Source organism: Camelina sativa, chromosome 20, assembly GCF_030686135.1.
Source record: "Camelina sativa cultivar CO46 ecotype springtype chromosome 20, ASM3068613v1".
Lineage (NCBI taxonomy): Eukaryota > Viridiplantae > Streptophyta > Magnoliopsida > Brassicales > Brassicaceae > Camelina > Camelina sativa.
In genome coordinates, this window is record NC_141899.1 from 31,431,414 (window position 1) to 31,455,353 (window position 23,940).

The 23,940-nt window shown below is 43.9% G+C and overlaps 1 non-coding gene across 1 annotated transcript; it reads right to left on the reverse strand.

Moving 5' to 3' along the window:
- Positions 1-3,272: 3,272 nt before the first annotated feature.
- Positions 3,273-3,379, reverse strand: LOC147919692 (small nucleolar RNA R71). The gene has a single exon (XR_015594217.1). It is a non-coding gene; the product is annotated as a small nucleolar RNA R71 (small nucleolar RNA).
- Positions 3,380-23,940: the final 20,561 nt, after the last annotated feature.

Below are 23,940 nucleotides of genomic sequence, written 5' to 3' on the forward strand. Positions count from 1 at the left end.
TAAAGCGATCAAATGCTTCACTCTTTTCCCTTTGTAGCATCGTCCACATGTACCTAGAGAAATCATCAATTAGGACAAAAACATAACGATTGTTAGCCGGTGTTGGTGGTGAGATCAGACAACACAAGTCGCCATGTACCAATTCCAAAGCTTGTGATGCACGAAAACTTGTTTTAGCCGGGAATGAACCTCTTGTTTGCTTCCCAGCTAAACACACCTCACACATATCCTTCTCATGGATCATGTGTGGCATTCCTACAACCATATCCTTTCGAACCATGTTATTCATGACATTAAAACTCACATGCCCCAACCTAGCATGTCAACACCAAGTGGTCTCATCACTCTTGAGCTGCAAACACATTGGAAGGCTTATTTCGATTGGCGTTTTGTAAAGACGGTTTGACGACCTAGTGACTCTTAGAAGCAACCTCCCACACGGGTCAAGAAGTGTCAAAAAGTCTCCTTTCATATTCAATTCACACCCTCCTTCAGTTGCTTGTCCAAGGCTCAATATGTTGTGTTTAAGATCGGGTATGTAGTAAATTTATTTGAGTGCTATTACTTCTCCAGTCTTGCAAACAAAGTTAATAGCTCCCTTCCCAACAATATCAAAGTATCAGCCATCACCAAACATGACGTTACCTTTATTCCTCTCGTCCAAACTGCAAAAGAATTCCTTGTTTCCTAACATGTGATTACTCGCTCCATTGTCCAAATACCAAACACTTGCATTGCCTTTGTTGATATCTTCTTCGGGATCACCTTGTCTTCATTTAAGAACACAACTTCATGCATATGCATTGCATCAGCTTCGTGTGTTTCATTCAAATTCGATTCTTGATTCTGATTATGATTTTGTATCGGCTTGGTCGTGCATGTCGTCGCATAGTGTCCTGGCTTATCGCATCTCCAACATATCACTTTGGATAGATCCTTCTTAGGTTGTTTTTGGTTATCTTCTGTGGTTTCTCCTTCTTGGTTTTGGCCATTGAATCTCCCTCGACCCATGCCTCTACCGTAGCCTCCTCTACCGTAGCTGCCTCTACCTCTAGATCCTCCTCGGAAACCACCTGATAACTCTCTAATTTACATGTTTTTAGCATCCTTTTTTGTCCATATTTTGCATTGTTCATACCCTTAACTTAGCATTTTTAGGTCATTAATTATAGGAATTCACTTTTAGGCCATTTAGGGTGTTGCATTTATGCATTTGCATGTTTTGGATGAAAACAGGTGCTTAAGAGCCTAAAATAGGGAAAAACAAGGACAAACCCGAGCATGCACCCGAAGGAGCCATCGAGCTGGAAGAACAAGTCCGAACCCCAACACGATCGAGGAGGATCCAAGAGCAGGAAGAACAACCCAAAGATCTACCCGAGGAATAACCCGACTTCATCCTCGTGTGCCCCATCGAGTAGACCATCGGGCAGGTCTGGAAAGCTAGGTCAAAGGGGTTTCCATATATAAACCCCTCCTCTCCTTCCTTGCAAACGAGCACGCCACATACCCTCAAACTAGAGAGCGAGAGCTTCTGTGAGAGAACTGAACGACTCAAAACACTTTTCTCTTTTCTTTTAGATATTTCATAGCTCTTTATCATTTTCTTTAGATTTATATCTTGTATTCTTTCTACTCTACTCTAGCGTTTATTATAATGCAATTTTCGTTCATATTTGTTGTTATGTTTCTTGCTATGATTTCTGAGTAGTGTAGTAAAGTTTCTAGGGATGGGATAGATGATTTTGTGTTCTTGATCGGTTAGGATGTCTTAGTTGATTGTATTTGTTTAAAATATTTCCTTCTAGTTTGGTGTTCGTAATGCTGTCAACAAACCGAGAGGGTGAGATTAGATCTAAGGTGTTTTACCACCGAGAGGTGTAGATGAGATGCTTGAATCAACCAATGCTAGAGGTTTACTCACTTAGCCTAAGAGATTAGATGAGTAAGGGGTTTACTGACAATAATGAATCGGATCTTAATGCCTGCTTGGTCATGTTTCTCCAACAAGAGTTGGGTAGGGAAGTGATTCAAGGTTGATTGTTTCTATCACGAGAGTGTTTTAACAAGATTTTAGAGATTCATTGTCTAGGAAATATTTGCTTGAGGCATGTAAGACATCTGTACTGGTTAGGAAGACTTAGGATTCGATTACCTCATCCTTGAAGCTTTCATATTTTAATTTCTTGCATTTTCATACCTTACTCGATCTCTTACCCGATCAGGTACACGATAACCTGCATCGAGTAACCCCTCGAGCTGTTCATACCATCTTTGCATACTCGATCATCCCACCGATCTTGTATTCGAATGCTTGCATCGTGTGTTTAGGTCGTGTGGTTTCTTTGCTTATATTCTTTTCTGTTATTTATTTTAGGACTGTTAGATAAAACCCCTATCTGCTTGGCTTGACTTGCATTGTTCTGATTGCATCCTTCCTGCTAGCATAAACAACCATTTGGATTGATAACCCTTTGTACTACAACTGCATAGGGAATTGATACCCTGGTCAAAAACCTGTTTATCAATTTGGCGCCGTTGCCGTTTGGTTGAATTTATTTTGCTACGTTTAGGATTTCGGCACTTGCTAGATCAAGTTCTTTTGTTTATATTGGTTCGGAATCTGAATTGTTTGTTTTCGTTCTTGTTTGTTTTGAATCTCAGGTACAACCCGAGCACCCACCCAACCCGTCACTCGATCACCTGGATCGAGTTGACCCTCGTGTACACACTCGGACACCTACCTGTGCATGTAAACACGATCCAGAGGTAGCCAGAACCTGAGTCCTTTCATCGATAACATCGACAGACCAAGGCTACTCAGACAACAGCAAGCTCAACAACCGTAACTAGCAATCATTGAGGAGACAATGAACAATCAGAACGGTCCACCAGCTCCTCAAACAAGGACCAACATAGGAGCAGGAGATGCTCCATCTACTCATACTCAAAGGAATGGCATTGTGCCACCTGCTGTCCATAACAACAATTTTGAGATCAAGAGTAGTCTCATCCAGATGATACAGAGTAAAAAGTTTCATGGTTTGCCAATGGAGGACCCATTCGATCATCTGGATGCATTTGATAGGCTATGTAGCCTCACCAAGATAAATGGTGTTAGTGAGGATGGATTCAAACTCCGGGTTTTTCCATTCTCTTTGGGAGACAAAGCACACATCTGGGAGAAATCACTCCCCAAGGAGTCCATCACCACTTGGGAAGCGTGTAAGAAGGAATTCCTAGCCAAATTCTTCTCCAACTCCAGAACCGTAAGACTGAGGAATGACATTTCCGGCTTTGTTCAGAAGAACAATGAGACGTTCAGTCAAACTTGGGAACGTTTCAAGGGATACACTACCCGATGTCCTCATCATGGCTTCAACAATGCTTCATTACTGAGTACACTTTATAGAGGAGTGGTCTCCAAGATACGGATGTTGCTGGACACCGCAAACAATGGTAACTTCCTCAACAAGGATGTCGATGAAGGTTGGGACCTAGTGGAGAACTTGGCTCAATCTGATGGGAACTACAATGAGGAGTATGATCGCACTGTGCAATCTACAGGAGAGGAAGATGCCAAGTACAAGAGGGACATGAAAGCCCTCAATGACAAGCTTGATAAACTACTCAACAAGCAGCAGCATGTTCATGCAATATCAGAGGAAGAGCAGTTTTTACAACAAGATGGGGAGACTGTGCAAATAGAGGATGTCAACTACATCAACAACCAGGGAGGTTACAATAAAGGGTACAACAACTACAAGCCAAGTCCGAAACTGTCTTACCGAAACCCGAATGTTGCCAATCCTCAGGACCAAACCTACCCATTTACAGTTCAAGGGAACCAGGTCCAACATAAGCCTTTTGTTCAGTACAATCAAGGCTATGCCCCAAAGCAGCAGTACTCTAGAAACTACAACCCACCACCTGGATTCCAACAACATCAAGGCCTGCAGAACCAATCACAAGAAGCTGAGTTACGCGGCCTACTTTAGCATATGATTCAAAATCAGGCTTCAGCTGCTATGGACACCGCAAAACGGTTTGCGGAGATGAGCAACAAGATCGACTCATGATACAATGATTTAAACGCCAAGTACGAGTCGCTCAATACTAAGCTTAGATACCTAGAAGGCCACCACAACAACCAACCAGCTCCAAAGATCAACCAACTCTCAGGTAAAGCTGTTCAAAACCCTAAGGATTATGCCACTGCCCAAGCTATCTTCCTTGATGATGACTATGAGGATTACCTCACTGAGGGCAGTGATGTTCAAGATGGGGAAGATATGGATCACTCAATGATAAACGAGGCCAAGTACTACATATCCGAGTATGAACACGAGCCTTCACCCGAGGAGACTGATCGAGTTGATGATCGAGCACTGGTTCGAGAATCACAAATCGAAGAACCATGCGAGGCTGAACCCGATGACGTACCCGATGATGGTGATCGGATGATACATCGTGTAGATGTTGAGATGAGAAATCAACCTCAACTACCTGTAGCAAAGGAAGGGGAGCTAGAGGAAAGGTTCAATGATGCACTTGACATCCAACTGGAGGTGCTTGCAGAGCGTATGGCCAAGCGTAAAGTTTCACCTCCTAAGCTTTTGCCATCACACAAACTTCAAGAGGAATCTGCCAAGGATGCAGCTCGGCTGGAGAATGAGGTTAAGGAGGCTGTCAAGGAGATTGGATTTGAGATTCTCAGGAGTGGAGTGTGCTTAGATCCTGAGCTGTGAATCGAGAAAAAATTGGAGGATCCTGACTCTTTTACTTTGCCATGCTCGATAGGACTCCGGATTTTCAAGAATTGCTTGTGCAACCTTGGAGCTTCAGTTAGCATTATGCCACTGTCAATTGCCAACAAGTTGGGTTTCAGAAATTTTAAACCAAGTAGTTTGTATCTGATTCTAGCTGATAGAACGGTCAGACATCCTATTGGGATCCTAGAAAATTTGCCTCTCAGGATTGGAAGGGTGGAAGTCCCTATTGATTTCATGATCCTTGATATAGATAAGGAACCAGACGATCCACTGATCCTAGGAAGACAATTCTTGGCAAAAGTAGGAGCTGTTATTGAGGTGAAGCAGGGCAAAATCAGAATAGAGCATGGTGAGCACTTCAAGATGGAGTTTGATGTGAAGAAGGGGATTAAGAGGCCAACCATTGATGGTCAAGCTTTTTCTACTAAGACAAAGCAGAGGAAGGTCAAACATCTCAAATAATTCAACACCACATTTGCTGTGGAGCCTGGAACAGACTTGGGAAATGAATTGAACCAGCTTGCTACAGTGGAGAGGATTCCAAAACCTCTCCCTCCTAGATCCCACGCTTAAAGAGCATGAAGAGTCAAGCTTAGTGACTAGGCCTGGGCATTTTAACCGAACCCGAAACCCGACCCGAAATAAGCAGTTTGGTTCGGATTCGGATAGTATGTAATACCCGATCAGATTCAGTTTCTCTGAACTTTGGGTATGAGCCGATACCCGAGGAAGACCCGAAATAAGTACAAAAATACACTTATGTGGATTCGAACCCAGCACCTTAGGTATTTATCTGTGCATTAGAAACCACTTAGCCACCTTGGTTATTCTGTCATATTTTGAAAAAGTTAAATATTTATGTATACACAAATATATATGGATTCGAACCCAGCACCTTACGTAAACCACTTATATTTTTTTTTTCTTTTCTTTTTCTTTAAGATAGAATTTTTTTTTTTTTTTTTTTTAATTCGGGTAAACCCAAAATTACCCAAACCCGAAGACACCCGATCCGAATCCGACCCGATATTATAAAATACCCGATCGGGTTCTATATCTCTACATCCGAAAATCCGAAAAACCGAACATCCGAACCCGAATCCGATCTAATACCTGATTGCCCAGGCCTATTGGTGACTTAAAACAATCTCACTTGGGAGGAAGTCCCAAGGTATCTTTTATTCTATTTTAATTTTGATTTACTTGATTTAACTTATTTTCTATTTTTGCATGTTTATTAAAAAAAAATAGAAAAGTGTAAAAACGAAAATTGGGGAACCCGAGGCTCAACCCGACACCGTACTCAACACGCCTGATCGTGTCCCTGCTCGGGTGGCGAGTGGAGTCCGAATTCCACAAGAAAGCCCACTCTCGGTAAAACCCAAAACCCTAGCCCTACTCTATTTAAAGGTTTCGAATCCTTCTCCCTCGCAGCACCGCTAAGTTTCTTTCAACCCTAGAGCTTTTAGTTTCCATACTTTCTATTCTCTCTTAAACTCGAGTTTTATTCGATTTTATTTGGGAACTAACCCTATTAACCTCGAAGCTTAGCTTTCTCTTCTCAAGGATTCGATAATGAAGCCACACACGAGAACCTACCAAAGGAAGGGAAGAAGATCAACCTCCGCCGCTGCTACAACCGGAGGTGATGCCATCGAAGCTCAAGAATCCCAAGGGAGAGGAAACGTTCCACATTCCCAACCGCTGGCTGGACGTTTTGCTTCACCCACCCGATGCTCAACCCGATCCGTCACCCAATCCGGTGCTCGAGCAACCGATCGAGTAGACCTCAAGTTCGCTCACAGAGTCCAATGGCGAGTGCTGTTCACCGCTCTCCTCGACGTAGGGACCTGTCTACGTCCGAAAGAACTGTTACCGACCCTATGGAGGTCAATTCTTATGCTGATGAAGGAAAGCAAGAGGAGATCCAAACTTCTCGGTCAAGGAGCAGAGCTGCGGTTGCAAGAGGGAAGAGGCCAGCTTCAGAGAAGGCTGAAAGAGTAGCTGAGAGAGCAGCTGAGGAAGAGGTGATGTTCATATATTTTAACTTGTTTTCCCTTAGTTTATTCACATCTTTTGCATCTTTTGCTATCCATTTAGACCATTATTGTGTAGTTTTAGCACTAATCATTCATTATAGTTTAGATGCATTGCATTTGCATCCTTTCATGCATATTCAGGTGATTTTGGAGCTTAAGAAGGTTGGAAGCAATGCTGAGGAGAAGTGAAGCAACCATGAAGGGAAAGCAAGAGAGTTAAGGCTGAAACAACAAGGTCCAGAGTCCAACTCGACCGCACACTCGACCAGACACTCGACCGTGTGCTGAGAAGGACTCGACCGAGTGGAGAATGCAAGAGAGAAGCCAGCTCGACCTGCCACTCGACCGAGCACAGGTCGAGTTGACCGAGCCGTTGACTATTTGGTCTTTTAGTATTTTTAGGGCTTCCATCCCCTCTCCTATATAAAGCCTTGTACCTGCAGCCACCAAAAGAGTCCAGCTTTTAGATATTCTCTAAACCTAGTTTTTACCCTTTTGGGAATTATTCTTTTTGCACTTTTATTTTCCGTAGATTTTGTACTTGGTTGAGAGAGAGAAAAGACTAGATTCTTGTATTTTGTTGGTTTCATAACTTTCAAGGTATAAAGATTTCGAGTTTTATTCCTTCATTAATATTGTAGATCTCTGTGTTATCTTTCATTTGATGCAAGTTTCAATATTTTCTGGGTTTATGATTTTTGTGTTCATCATGTGTTCTTGTGAGTAGTCCTTTAGGATCTTGAGGATGGGTTAGGCTGGATTGATCTTGAGGTTTGTGTGATTTGGTCAAGCTTGATTGTTGTAGATCTCTTCTAGGCTAGATGTTCTTCATGCTGATCCTGAACTGAGAGGTTAGGTTTGATTTCAAGCATCTTAGCATCACACCAATGTTTAAGGAGCATAGATAAGGCTAGATCTAGAGCTTACCATTAGGCTTGCTAAGAGATTAGAGGTCATGTTTGGTTTGAGATGTATTGCTTAATGCCTGCTTGTGTAGATTTTTACTGTGTGAGAACAAGTCTAGAATTGCATAGGTTTGATTGTTTATTGCCATGAGAGTAGAAGAAACTTGTCTTAGATTTATATGTCTAGAGATTAGCTCAAAGTTTGCTTGAGATTTGTTGACCAAGTTAGATAACCACAATGATTAGTTCAGCCCATGAATCCCTCCTCAAGGCCTTCTTTGTTTATTGATTTTTAAGTCTTAATCCTGTTGCTTGCTTGTTCTTTGATTTGTATTTGTATTGCTCTATTTTTATTGTGTTGCTCTGTTTCCCGGATTTATCCAGCTCGACCCTGTACTCAACCTACACTCGGTCGAGTGCTTGCTCGAGTTCATCCCCAGGACTCTTGTTTATGATTTGTGATTGTTCTGTTTCATTCTTATTTGCATTTTTGTTTCATCTACTCATTGTTCTGTTCATTATTGTCTTGCATTAGTTCATCATAGTAGTTTCTATTTCTGTTCTAGCTTCATATAGTCATAACCACTCTGTTCCATTCACATTTAGTTCTTAGTTCTTGTAGTTTACTTTCTGCATCTTTACATTTTCATCTTAGGATTGTTAGTGACAAACAATCTATGCATTTGGCTTATGGGACAAACAGAGAAGTAGTTGGTAGGTTGGAGAATGTCCCACTCAAGATAGGGAAGGCAAGGGTTCACACAGATTTTGTGGTATTGGAGATGGACAAAGAACCTGAAGATCCTATCATCCTTGGAAGGCCATTCTTAGCCACTGTGGGAGCAGTTATTGATGTCAAGGAAGGTCTTGTGACCTTGAACATTGCTGAAGATGTAGTTATGAAGTTCAACATCTATAATCCAACCAACCTTCCTACCATTGAGGACCAGCCTTTTACTATCAAGGACAAAGGTGGTGAAGGAGGCTTAAGTGATAAGGTAATTCCAAAGGCTGAGCTCCCACTTCAAGAGGATTCTGTGGAAAAGCTTAAGAGATCAGTTCAAGAGCTGTCTAGTATGGTTGAGGATCTCCAAGTTAAGCTGAACAAGAGATCTTTGAGAAAAGCAAGACCAAGGCTCAAAATCAAGAAGAAGTATGGTTTGTGTGCTAAGGGTGAGGTGATCAAGGATCAACTTCACAGTGACCAAGAGGTTCCAGGGAGGATTACATCACCTCCTTGGTATCTAGACCAAGTCTAAGAAAGAAACCAAAGTCAAGCTTAGTGACTTTAAACAAGCTCACTAGGGAGGAAGTCCCTAAGGTATCCTTTGTAAATATGCTTTAATTTCTTAGTAGCTTTGATGTGTTTTCTTTTATGTTTTTGTTGGACAGGCCTTTTAGTGAGAATGTAGTTGGTTAAGGAGAGATGTGGACTTGGAGAAGGAGACTCGCAAGCCCACTCGACCAGGCCACGAGAGGTACTCGACCGAGCTGGATAAGAATTAAGGCCCATTTGATCTTCAAATCGTTAGGACGATCGAGTGGAGGGAAGAACAAGGAGAAAAATTTTGAAATTTCAAAATTGGTCAAGGAGCTCGACCACGTGCTGGTCGAGTGTGTGGTCGAGTGGCAGCCAAAAGTAGGTCAAAGATTCCCAATTCAAATTTGAATGGTATGGACGCTCCACCCTTGTCTCCTTGTCCCCTTAGCTTCTTTATATAGTCCTTGCACGAGATTATACTTCTCACATTCTCTCATTTGCTCAAAACAATTAAATTCAAGCTTTAAAATCTCTCTCAAAGTTCATCTCTTGCTCAAGCTTTGTTCTTTCAAGTTTTTGGGTCACTAACCTATTAACTTTGAGCTTTGAGTCTATTCCTTTCAGTTCCTTTTGAAAATATCTTCTAAGATCACCAGGAAGTCTCAACAAACCGCTGCAAGCTCCATGGAACGTCGTGATGCTAACCTTGAATCAAGAGGTGAAGCTGGGAGAGCCACTCGACGCACCACTCGATCGACCACTCGACCGAGTGGCGGTTCGAGCAGCCGGTCGAGCCAGATGCCGTGTCCAAGGAGAGAGCCAGTTGAGGAAGATCCTGAGAGGACTGAAAGTGAGGAGGAAAGAGAGCCAACTCTCAATGAGTTCATGAGGAGACACAAGGCAAAAGGCAAGAGGCCAGCTGTTGAAGTTGAACAAGAGGAGAGTGATGAGAGTGAGGAAGAAAGTGAAGAAGAAGAGAGTATGGATGATGGAGAGGCTGAGCCTTGTGGACTGTCAAAGAAGCAGCTTTATGATGCTTTCATGAGGATGGAGTTCTTGGGAACTAGGTATCCACACAAGGAGACCATGGAGAAGCTTGCCATTGATGAGGATGTGGAGTATCTCTTTGAGAAGAGCAATCTCACCAAGTTTATGGGGCTTTGCATGGAGGGCTACAAAGATGAGAGTTGTGAGTTCCTTGCCACTGTCAAGCTGACCACATATGCAAGGATGGATGCTGAGTTGGGAGCTGGTCATATTGCTTTCACAATCAAGGGGAAGAGGTATGATCTCTCAATGAAGAAGATAGCCAATGTGTTTGGTTTTGAGGTTGGGAGCAATAGGAGTTTGATGGTTCCAAGAGAAGAGTTGTATGCTGTGTGGGAAACCATTGGGGACAACAAGCTCTACTCATCCTCCAACTCCAAGAGCTCAAGGATAAGGAGCCCAGTCCTAAGGTACTACCACAAAGCTCTTGCCAACACTTTCTTTGCAATGAAGGAAACTGGGAACATCAATGAGGGAGAGCTTAAGATGATTGGCTTGGCTCTTAATGGAGTAATCTTTCAAGCAAGGAATGGTACAATCATTATTGGGAGCACAGTGGAGACTGATTTAGGAATGGTGCTCATTGACCACATGATTCAATTGAGAAGTTGGGTAGGAAAGCTGGAAAACAAAGGGTCAAGAGGAGCACTTACCTTTGGAGGCATCATTACTCCAATCCTTCAAGCTGCTAAGGTTCCACTTAGAGGAGAAAGGGTCTCACCAAGATGGATTGACTCAAGCTACCTCACCTCTACCCTCATCTTTGCCAAGGAGATGCATCAAGGAAATCACATTTTCAATTTTGAGCTTCCAACACTTGGGAAGAAGCAACTCATCTTGCCTAACCAAGAGCTCACCTCCATTCAAGAAGGAGCCAACATTGACTTTTGGCCAGCTGAGGAGCATTGGTTTGATGGGATAGTTCAACCTAGAGTTGAAGAAGTTAGGAATGCACAAACGGCTGACGGGGAGGAGCAATTCTACTTTGAAGATTATGAGCCCAACCCAAGAGATAGTAGAGGAGTGAGGGAGAATAGCAAGAGGTTGACACTTTTGCAAAAGTGGAACAAGTGGCATGAGAAGAGGTTTGATAAGCTGAAGAAGAAGATGACCAACATGGCTAAGTCTATCAAGGGCTTAAAGAAGGAGGTTGCTGACTTGAAGAGTGGGAATTCTTCACCTTCACCATCAAGTCCTTTGAGGAGAAGTAGCTCAACTAGAGCACTTTCAAGAGTTGCAAACCCTTTGGAACCAGCTAGGGCTTCGATGTATGAGCCAAATCAGAGGTAAAGGAGCTCAAGTACCCGCGAACAACAGTTTTCGAGGCACTCGACCGGGTCACTCGAGCACCCACTCGACCGAGCACCTCCAATGCACTCGGCCGAGTACCAGCCCAGATCACCCTATGACCTCCCACCTCCAGCTGCTTATCAAGGTCAACATTTTGACACTCGCTGATGGGAACGCCGGACGCGGTCGTCTACCGAGTCGCACGGACGGACGGTCGCTACGGACGGACGGAAAGAATCGCTCTCGGGCAGAGGAAGCTAGAAGAGAATTTCCTCGAACAAGGCTCGATGATTCGAGTCTAGAGAGAAAACAAACGGTGGAAATGAAAAGTGAGCGGAAACAAACGAGCGGATCGAGAGATCCGGACTTTGGTCTCGGCTTCGGTCGAGCGGATTCGGTAGCGGATGGATGGTTTGGTCGGGAATGGACGACGGCTAGCGAATCGAGGGGAAAACTCGTCCTCGGTTCACTAGGGAGGATGGAGTCGAAGTGGAGTCGAGAGATAACAGAGAGAGAACGAGGAATTCGTGAGTTGCACGGAAGTCTCGGTCTTGTTCGCTCGGACGAATCGATGCGGGTCGATGCGGATGGACCGAGACGAATCGGGGGAACGCGGAAAGGTTCGAGAGTGATGGTACGAGGTGGAACAAGGGTGGATCGATTCGACGACACGCGGGAGATGGCTCGGCCCGTGATACGGTCGGACTAGTCGATATCGAACCCGGTTCGAGATCGGCTAGGATTTCTCGGTAGTCAAGTCCCGGACTTGAACTAAAGAGAGAGGTGAGACAAGAACAAGATTCTCTCTTGTGAAATTTAATTCAATACTTCAAGTCTCCTTTTACAATGAGGGTTTAGGCCTTTATATAGGAAGGCTTACAAATGGGAGACTCTAAAACCCTAGACACGCGGCCAGGATCTCATCCTTACACTTGGCCATAAAGCAAAAGCAAAAGTAAATCAAAGGAAAGACCAATCCAACGGTCATAGAAGGTTCAAGAAGAAATTCAATGGAAGGGAAGGGAGAGAGATAGAAAAGCCACGTCATTGGCTGGACGCGGTGATAGGATCTTCACTTCCTTGGCTCCTAAACTTGTCAATGATTGTTTCCAAGTCATGAGCCAAACGGGAACGAAGTGGAGATGCACTAGAGTTCGCTGCCTCGTTAAAACCTCTTTGGTAAACCCATTGGGACAAACCCAAAGTAGGAAAAAGAGTACAGCTCCTTCTAATGACTTAGGGGCGTCTTCACGCTTGCGCGATGGTGAAGACTCGCGAACTAAGCTTCCCAAAGCTGGTCGCAACTCAAGGCTCTTCAGTGGTGATGCTAGCCATGAGCCATTGGTGTGAGGGTTGGAGCTTGGATTGCAAAGCCCATTAGATGACTTTACTTGCTCCTCCTTGATGATCCTTGGAGACTAGTTGGTACCGCGCATCACTAGGAAGGTTGGTTCCAAGTTGTCGATAAGTGTCCGAGAGGCGTCCAAGTGTTGTCCGAGAGGTGGTTGAGAGACGTCCGAGAGAATCGAGTGTTCACGGCCGAGTGGTCGATCCCGTGATCACATCATTCCCTCCCTCTTATAGAAGTTTTGGCCTCAAAACTTTGCTCATCACCTGGATCAAAAAGGAAAACCCAAATCAGCAGCATCAAAAGTCCAACCGCGGTTTAATTTACCGGGATCAAAAGGAAACAATAAGGCCTTAAGAGAAAAGGATAGGACTTCCCCGGTAAGGCCAGCGGCACTGGTCGCTCGGATCCCTTCATGAACCGTGGTTGCTTGCTGAGACTCTCCAGGATGCCACACATAAGTTTGATCCGCACCAAAGTTGGACAAATACATCGCCATATGACCTTGTGCGGTAACGGCCTTGGCGCTAAGGGTGGAGAAGGATGGCATGGTATAGGCGACTCCCAGCTGGAGCTTACTACTTGAAGTAGTCATGGACAATACCGAGTGAAAAGATCCATCAATGGCCATCTCCGGTGGCCTAGCTAACTTGGAACTCCCCATTACCGAGTGATTACCGGATATGACTTCGATTGCGCGGCCAGAATCTTCTTGGACTTCGGTTGATGTCTCGGTACGCGTCCTGGGTAAGGATTCGCGTACTATGGTCGGCTCCGGACGCGGCGGTCGAGTGTCGGTTAAGCCTCGATCGAGAGCGGTAAAGAGTTTTCTGTGGTCCGCGTAATGACCCGAACTTGGACCTCCGAGTGTAAGAACTTGTCGGTCTGGGGGCTCGGCTGGCTTCTCTACGATTCCTCCCGAGTCAATGACTTCTTCTGGACAGACTTGTCGATCGAAATCACGTCCTAGGCTCAGCGTACGGTTAGCTTGCATCGTTGGTGCGGCGTTCTCAATCAAGTCGGTATTCGGCTTGTTCCGCGTCAAGTCACCTTGTTCCCGCTGATGAAGAACTCGCGGGACTGGTGTTGGTACAGTTACAAGGGCCGAGTGTTGGTGCCGTGATGATTCTCCCTGGGTGTAAGATCTCGCTGCCTGGCCCAACATTTCTTCAAGGTGTTGGAGTTCAGATCGGATAGAGATCAACTCGTCCGTGAAATTTGGTGCTCCGGGAGATTGCGCTGGCTTCCTTGCGGTTCGCTCCCTTGACTTAGTCCGAGAAAGCACAATGCTCGCCTTGGCTTTATCTCGGTCGCGACTTGATGGGTTGATCGGTGTTGCGCGTGGTGACCAGCTCGGAAGTCCTTGGTTCCGAGTGCGGCAAGCACTTGACTTGCTCGATGATGCGTGCAATGGAAAGGTCGGGATTGCTCGGGTGCAACTCGAGTATTCCTTCCGCGGCTCTCGATGATATGCGGACGGCGTATAGTAAGAACCCAGGTCATCATTGTCGGAGTCATCATAGCGGTTCGACCTTGGCTTGTTATAGCGCGTAGCTCGGGACATAGACGGCCAATAGCAGTCTGGTGATCCATGCTCGTGTTCCTCTAGTTCCGAGCCTTCTTCAAAGTCCTCTTGGTACCAAGACGCGTTCTCGGTAGTCGCTGGCTCCGGATCGGCACCAGTGTGTTCGTCGTTCCATGGCTCGTCCTCGGTGACCTCTTGCTCCGGACCAAAGTCATGATCTTCATCGTACCATGATCCCAACTCGGAATCGTTTCCGTCAAAATCCATGCTTGATCAGTATTGAATCGAGTGTTGCATACTGATCGCGGTCTTGGAAACGGCCTTGGGACGAAGTATGGTCGATGGTGTTGACGGCTGTCGGAGTTTGTCGATAGTACGGACGGCTGTCGGAGATCGTCGATGGTACGGACGGCTGTCGGAGATCGTCGATGGTACGGACGGCTGTCGGATTTTGTCGACAGTACGGACGGCTGTCGGATTTCGTCGACGGTACGGACGACAATCGGAGATCGTCGGCGGTACGGATGGCTATCGGTAGTCGGTGACAGTACGGATGATCGATGGAGATCGGACGTCGGTACGGACAGCTGGGTCGATATCTCGTCCAGTGGCTCGAGGGTGATCGGACAATGATACGCGATACGCGATATGAGCTTGGATGATGATACGCGGATGATGATACGTGCACTGGACAGTGATACGCGGATGGCTCGATCGATGGATCGGTCGTGACGTGGCAATGGTACCTCGTCAAAACAAAAGGGAATATTCGTGAGCAAACGCGTCCACAAGCAAACAGATAAGATATTTCTAGGGAGTAGTCAATGATTGAGGACACCAACAGAAGAAGACAAACTATGACTAAGCAAAAAGAAACCTACACGCGCCTAAAAGCAAACACACACGCAAAAACAAAAACTTTAGGAGCACAACACAAAAAGAAAAACAAACAAGCTACTTTATCGATCTAACGAGTCCTAAGCAAGAACTATGTCGAACAAAAACCCAGAAAATAGATAAAATGACGACACAACTAACGATCTATCGACAGAACTAAGCACAAATCGAAAACTACCGGATCTATGCGACGCTAAAGACGATAACTAAGGAAAAAGAAACGAGAAACTAAAAGAAAGGAAAGATACAACCTTTGGAGGAAACTTCGGCTCTGATACCAGCTGATGGGAACGCCGGACGCGGTCGTCTACCGAGTCGCACGGACGGACGGTCGCTACGGACGGACGGAAAGAATCGCTCTCGGGCAGAGGAAGCTAGAAGAGAATTTCCTCGAACAAGGCTCGATGATTTAAGTCTAGAGAGAAAACAAACTGTGGAAATGAAAAGTGAGCGGAAACAAACGAGCGGATCGAGAGATCCGGACTTTGGTCTCGGCTTCGGTCGAGCGGATGCGGTAGCGGATGGATGGTTTGGTCGGGAATGGACGACGGCTAGCGAATCGAGGGGAAAACTCATCCTCGGTTCACTAGGGAGGATGGAGTCGAAGCGGAGTCGAGAGATAACAGAGAGAGAACGAGGAATTCGTGAGTTGCACGGAAGTCTCGGTCTTGTTCGCTCGGACGAATCGATGCGGGTCGATGCGGATAGACCGAGACGAATCGGGGGAACGCGGAAAGGTTCGAGAGTGATGGTACGAGGTGGAACAAGGGTGGATCGATTCGACGACACGCGGGAGATGGCTCGGCCCGTGATACGGTCGGACTAGTCGATATCGAACCCGGTTCGAGATCGGCTAGGATTTCTCGGTAGTCAAGTCCCGGAATTGAACTAAAGAGAGAGGTGAGACAAGAACAAGATTCTCTCTTGTGAAATTTAATTGAATACTTCAAGTCTCCTTTTACAATGAGGGTTTAGGCCTTTATATAGGAAGGCTTACAAATGGGAGACTCTAAAACCCTAGACACGCGGCCAGGATCTCATCCTTACACTTGGCCATAAAGCAAAAGCAAAAGTAAATCAAAGGAAAGACCAATCCAACGGTCATAGAAGGTTCAAGAAGAAATTCAAAGGAAGGGAAGGGAGAGAGATAGAAAAGCCACGTCATTGGCTAGACGCGGTGATAGGATCTTCACTTCCTTGGCTCCTAAACTTGTCAATGATTGTTTCCAAGTCATGAGCCAAACGGGAACGAAGTGGAGATGCACTAGAGTTCGCTGCCTCGTTAAAACCTCTTTGGTAAACCCATTGGGACAAACCCAAAGTAGGAAAAAGAGTACAGCTCCTTCTAATGACTTAGGGGCGTCTTCACGCTTGCGCGATGGTGAAGACTCGCGAACTAAGCTTCCCAAAGCTGGTCGCAACTCAAGGCTCTTCAGTGGTGATGCTAGCCATGAGCCATTGGTGTGAGGGTTGGAGCTTGGATTGCAAAGCCCATTAGATGACTTTACTTGCTCCTCCTTGATGATCCTTGGAGACTAGTTGGTACCGCGCATCACTAGGAAGGCCGGTTCCAAGTTGTCGATAAGTGTCCGAGAGGCGTCCAAGTGTTGTCCGAGAGGTGGTTGAGAGACGTCCGAGAGAATCGAGTGTTCACGACCGAGCGGTCGATCCCGTGATCACATCACTCGCGGTCCAGCTCGACCCCCCCACTCGGACACGCACTCGACCGAGTGCCGGTCGATCTCCATCGTCGAGCTGCCCCAAAGTCCTTCTCCAAGTCATCAACAAGATCCCAACTACTCCTATGACAGCATGCAGATGGATGTGGACAACTTTTTCCACAATCCCTAAGGTACCATCATCACCTTCACTTGTAAATATCATTGCATTTCATAGTTGTGTTTTGTTTTTAATCTTGACTCCTCTTACAAATTTCTTTCACACAGAGGACTGTGTGATTTAAGTTTGGGGGAGGGTTTGAGATAGCATTTGATGTTGTGTTTTGTGTTCTTATTTCAAATTTTTAGCATCTTCATATTAGTATTTGCATAGCATCTAAGGCATAGAAAAACCCTAAAAATTTGAAAAATTTTGAAAAAAATCTTTATAAAAAAAGAGTGTTCATGTAGTTTGCATTGCATATTATGATCTTATTTAGCATGTTTCATATAGGATTGTATAATATTTGCATTAGGGATCTATGATGAGTATTTCCTTGTTAGCTTGCTTAATTCACTAGACTAGGATCAATGCCCAAGTTAATAGTACTTTGATGCTAGTTGAGTAGTTAGAAGCATAAGATTGAACCAAGCCTTGAATTCTTGCATTGCATTTGGTCTAAATTGAAGCATGTTGTGATTTGATGCCATTTCCTACTTATAAGAACCTAATATTGACTTATAATTATCAATGTGTGCATTGCTTTAAACTCATGGATACCATATACATATTTGGATCATCTTTCTCCTTTTTACCACTCTTGTTGATCCAAGTAGCTGATTTCCTCATTAAGAATCAGTTCCCCTACCCTTAACCAATCCTTCTTTCAAGCCATGTTTATTCTTGTGTGTGTGAGGCCTATTTTTGGGATTGAGCTTGGTAGAAAGTGTTAGGTTTGAAGTGACAAGAGTAAGACCTTGTGTAGTTCTAGTTTGCATTTTTCAAACTAGATAGGAGTAGGTGGTTCACTTGTTGGGTTTGGGACTTGGCTGTTATGAAAAGAAAAGAAAAGAAAGAAAAAGAGAAAGAGAACAAAGGGTAGAGTCTTTAAGAGGAGATTGTGTTTAAACAAAGTCTAGTGAAAGGATGGGAGGTAAAGTATTGTTGAAAATGGTTCTAGCTTAAGAAAGAAAAAAAAAAGAAAGAAAAGGAAAGTCTAGCAAAAAGCTCTCCTAAGACTTGAAAACCAAAAAGAGAAAAGGGTGAAAGAGAAAAGAAGAAGTAAAGGGTAGCACTAGGATCATTTGGGTTTAGATTGCTAGGATAAACACTTTGGGTACCTTTGGGTAGACAAGGTTTTGTTCTTGTATGTGTCTAAGTGTTCTTACCTTTAGCATTCTTCTAAAGCTCAATCCATTTTCATGAGAGAACCTTGATATTGACAAGCCCCACTCTAAAAAAGAGACCATCATTGTCTCAAAACCTTTATCTCCAAGCCAAATGAGTTTAAGATTGCATAGAATTGATTCATGTTCTTGATTAATGAGTGTTAAAGGAAATGGTTGATTTGAATGCATGTGGACATCTAAGGCTCAAATCAGTAAAGGTTATGATATGTTTGTCTAAAGTCTTTAAGTACAGCTCATTCAACTTGCATCATAGTATTAGTAACTTGGACATTGATTCTAGATGGTCTATTTGCAAGCTTTAGGAGCTGAGATCCCACTTTCAAACTTCACTTACCTTCTTATGTCTTGATTATTTGCTTGAGGGCAAGCAAAGACTAAGTTTGGGGGTGTTGATGTTCATATATTTTACCTTGTTTTCCCTTAGTTTATTCACATCTTTTGCTATCCATTTAGGCCATTATTGTGTAGCTTTAGCACTAATCATGCATTATAGTTTAGATGCATTGCATTTGCATCCTTTCATGCATATTCAGGTGATTTTGGAGCTTAAGAAGGTTGGAAGCAATGCTGAGGAGAAGTGAAGCAACCATGAAGGAAAAGCAAGAGATTTAAGGCTTAAACAACAAGGTCCAGAGTCCAACTCGACCGCACACTCGACCAGACACTCGACCGTGTGCTGAGGAGGACTCGACCGAGTGGAGAATGCACGAGAGAAGCCAGCTCGACCTGCCACTCGACCGAGCACAGGTCGAGTTGACCGAGCCGTTGACTATTTTGTCTTTTAGTATTTTTAGGGCTTCCACCCCCTCTCCTATATAAAGCCTTGTACCTGCAGCCACCAAAAGAGTCCAGCTTTTAGATATTCTCTAAACCTAGTTTTTACCCTTTTGGGAATTATTCTTTTTGCACTTTTTATTTTCCTTAGATTTTGTACTTGTTTGAGAGAGAGAAAAGACTAGATTCTTGTATTTTGTTGGTTTCATAACTTTCAAGGTATAAAGATTTCGAGTTTTATTCCTTCATCAATATTGTAGATCTCTGTGTTATCTTTCATTTGATGCAAGTTTCAATATTTTCTGGGTTTATGATTTTTGTGTTCATCATGTGTTCTTGAAAGTAGTCCTTTAGGATCTTGAGGATGGGTTAGGCTGGATTGATCTTGTGGTTTGTGTGATTTGGTCAAGCTTGATTGTTGTAGATCTCTTCTAGGCTAGATGTTCTTCATGCTGATCCTGAACTGAGAGGTTAGGGTTTGATTTCAAGCATCTTAGCATCACACCAATGTTTAAGGAGCATAGATAAGGCTAGATCTAGAGCTTACCATTAGGCTTGCTAAGAGATTAGAGGTCTTGTTTGGTTTGAGATGTATTGCTTAATGCCTGCTTGTGTAGATTCTTTACTGTGTGAGAACAAGTCTAGAATTGCATAGGTTTGATTGTTTCTTGCCATGAGAGTGGAAGAAACTTGTCTTAGATTTATATGTCTAGAGATTAGCTCAAAGTTTGCTTGAGATTTGTTGACCAAGTTAGATAACCACAATGATTAGTTCAGCCCATGAATCCCTCCTCAAGGCCTTCTTTGTTTATTGATTTTTAAGTCTTAATCCTGTTGCTTGCTTGTTGTTTGATTCGTATTTGCATTGCTCTGTTTTTATTGTGTTGTTCTGTTTCCCAGATTTATCCAGCTCGACCCTGTACTCGACCTACACTCGGTCGAGTGCTTGCTCGAGTTCATCCCCAGGACTCTTGTTTATGATTTGTGATTGTTCTGTTTCATTCCTATTTGCATTTCTGTTTCATCTACTCATTGTCCTGTTCATTATTATCTTGCATTAGTTCATCATAGTAGTTTCTATTTCTATTCTAGCTTCATATAGTCATAACCATTCTGTTCCATTCACATTTAGTTCTTACTTCTTGTAGTTTACTTTCTGCATCTTTACATTTTCATCTTAGGATTGTTAGTGACAAACAATCTATGCATTTGGCTTAACTTAGATTCATATACATATCTTAATTGTTCACAAACACTCATTTAGGATTGATACCTATTATACTGCAACAGCATAAGGGGAATTGAAACACCCATCCATCTATATTCATATCTCACCATTGCATATCATCATTCATCATTCACCACACCAAAAAGATCTTGTTTCAAGAGGATCGAGACTCAGAGGAGGAAAACCGTGAGCGAGAGGAGGAGTAGAGAGAAAAAACACGCCAAGCCTCGCGGAGGCTGAAGCAGAAGGAGGTGGAGACTCCGCAAAAACTCTTCAAAGTTTTCCGGAAGATGAGCTTCGTTGGTACCCGTTACCCTCACTGTAATGACCCTCACCAAGAGTAGAAATCTCAAAATAAAAGATCGAGGAAATGAACTGGGAAAGACCTAAGAAAGAAGAGGAAGAAAAATAAAGAAGGATGACCCAAGGAAGTCCGAGGAAATATTCGTAAGTCGGAGAATGGCCGAACCAGGACCGGAGTAACCGGATGCACGACCGAGACCCAAAAACCGATCGGGAGTCGAAGAAATTCGTCAGGAAGTTCGAGAAAACTCGTCGAGAGAATTGTCGAGGATCGAAGAAGTTGCCGAGTACTCAAGAAAATTGTCGAGGATCGAAGAAGTTGCCGAGTACTCGAAAAAATTGTCGAGGATCGAAGAAGTTGCCGAGTACTCGAGAGAATTGTCGAGGATCGAAGAAGTTGCCGAGTACTCGAGAGAATTGTCGAGGATCGAAGAAGTTGCCGAGTACTTGAGAGAATTGTCGAGGATCGAAGAAGTTGCCGAGTACTCGAGAGAATTGTCGAGGATCGAAGAAGTTGCCGAGTACTCGAGAGAACTGTCGAGGATCGAGGAAGTTGCCGAATACTCGAGGAAAATTGTCGAGAGCCCGAAAGATTGCCGAGCGTTGCCAAACGGAGCGTCCGAGCGATCGAGAAAATGATCTGAATGAGTCGAGAATTGCCAGAGAGAATGCCGAAGGTGCTGGACGAGGGATCGAATAATTGTGAGAAAATTATTCTTTTCTCAAAATTTCGATCAATGAGAGCTAAGGAAAGTGGAAGATTAATTTAATCAAGGAAGGAATTAGTGGAAGAATTAAAAATTCAAGGAGATTAAGGGAGATAGTGGGGGGGGGGATTAACCTAATCAAGGAAATTAAGGAATATGGTGGAATCCTATTGGCCAAGAGCTAACCCTAATGTGCCATTAAGCAACATGCACTAATAAGAGTGTTTACATGCTCTAATACACAAAATAAATGGCGATTGAGGATTGGGGGTGAAAGTCACGCCTCACATGCAAGGAGGGAGAGTGACACTTGTCGAGGAGCACTAAGGAAGAAGTCTCGAAGTTTCGCCTATAAATACAAGAGGATCAACCTCATTTTGTGGTTGTTCTCTCATTTGCACTCAAACCACTTAAACCTCTTCGAGAGAAAGAAAGAGAGGAAAAGAGAGAGTTGTTGAGGAAGATCGAAAGAAGGATCAAGAACGATCGAGAGGGAGATCAAGAGGAGAAATTATCGACGTGTGCGCCTAGAAAAGACCAAGAAAGGTCGACGGCTGTGTCGAAGAGAGATCGAGGAGATAAACGGTTGCGGGACGAAGCGAGAAGCTGCTTGACACGAAGTAGGAGCAGATTGTCTGGTCGAGTGGTGCTGTGAAGTCTGAGTATCATCGACAGGTTGCGTAAGGGGTGAGTCTGAGGTAGTGCATGTAGTTGCGGTTTAAAATATGTTGCATGCAAACATGATAGGATTCATGCTAGAATCATCATGCGAAGATGAACTAGTTGCATGCTAAATAATTGGGACTCACTCAAAAATTGGTGAAAGAGGAACTTGGGTGCATTTTAAGTATAATCGGATCACCTAAAATTTGGTTTAAGGGTTGCATGCATGATCGAACCTAGAGGATTTTGTAAGTAATAATTCTTACTTAAAATCGGTTTCATGCATGACTAAACGAGTGAAGTATTTTGCATTTTATTGCATAATATTGAGTGAGGTTACTTGCATGCTTAATCGAACTTGAGAATTTAAGAAATTAAATGGAGTTGCATGCGTAATTGGACTTGAGGATTTAAACGGTTAAATCAAATTGGTTGCATGCCTATATAAACTTGTTGCATGAATTGCTTAAGTTAAGGATATAGGTTGCATGCATGTGGTTTAATCATAAGTTCCTTGAATTTCTATTCTCGTTACTTGTTGATTTATTGCATGTACTCTTGGTTGAAGTTTCTTGCCTGTTGTTGCTTGATTTTCTTGCTTGAGTTGTGGATAGTGTTTTAGCAAAGTCTCTTGAATATGTTTCTTGAGTCTTAGCTAGTGTAGTGGCGATCTTCTGTTCCAAAACGGTTGTCACGCGTGAGTTCCCGACGACCACTCACACGGGGACAATGTCACGGCTAGCTAGCTACTAGCGTGACCGCTACATGACGATGTAGTTAAGATGTGGGCTCATCGCTGGTGACCTTTGTGGTCTCGGCATGAGGGAGATGGTATGGAACGGAACAGATTATCGAGGGCCCTTAGGTGAAAAGAGTCTAGGGTATTTCAAGCGATCCTTGTTGTATTCTAGACGTCTTGTTTGGTTGTTCGGTCAAGGAGTTTAGGATAGTTCAAGAGTTCCTTGTTTATCCTAGTTGTCCTTGCGAGTCGTGTAGAGGTGAAGAGTCTAAAGTGAGCTTTAGTCGTCTTATGATGCGCGTAGAGAGTTTAGAGCGTCGAGTTGAGTCGCGTTGATCTAACCTCTCTTGTTTGATTGTGGTTTAATTTGCTTCCGCTAATGCTTTCGGCTGTGTTGCTTTGATTACTTGCTTATTTTCTTTGTTTGCCGGGGTAGTCGGCTTGGGGAAAAGATAGAATCCTGTTTAGGAGATTGGGGTACCCAGGCTCACTGAGTAATCTTAGATTACTCATGTCTCATTTTTTGTGGTTTTACAGGGAAGCCTAAGTGAGTCTAGAGCCGGAGCAAACCTTAGGGTACCGGATAGGGTTTTCTTGTGTTTCTTGTAAAACCCTATATTTTCTTAAAAGAATATGCGTAAAGTTTTCCGACTATCTTTATATATATTACTTTAATGATTTATTTGCGATGAATTATTTTATTAAAGTGATATATACACGGTTTTCAGGAAAGCATGGCAAGTTGCAAATGATACTCGGCCTAGTCCAGGCTAACACAATGCACCAGGCCGCGAGGGTTGCAAAGCCTAAGTAACCTCGGTTGCAGGTGGGATTGTGCTAGGGAGGACCGGTCGGTAAGTCTGCAGCTTCCGTCCCTTGACCGGATCACCTCGGTGCAATTCCGCAAGTGGCGTTTCGTGGCTGTCCGATGGCCTTCGTGGTCATAGGACGGCTTGGGGGCGTTACAACGGTGGTATCAGAGCGGTGTTTTCGAACCCGCGAGCAGTTGTGCATTTCAAAGTTTTATCAAGTAACGTGTCGCAAGAGCATAGAAATTTTATCCGGTCGTTTACTTGTCTAGTCTAAGTTGAACCTTAGAATGAATTAAGCATCTAACCTTGTTTCTTGTGGGTTGTAGATGTATTCAGGTGATTCAGGTTGCGGGGATGGTTCAGGGGATGAGGGGCCGAGACATGAGGATTGTGGGCATCACAATGGGTATTTGTCGACAGAATCAGAAAACAGTCAAGAGCCGAGTGATTCGAATGACTGGGATGAGAACGGGGTGTTTGATGATGATGACACCAATTGGTCTATTGAAACCGATCCGTCCGAGTGCTTAGATGAAACGGAGGAGGTAGAAGCTGATCGAGA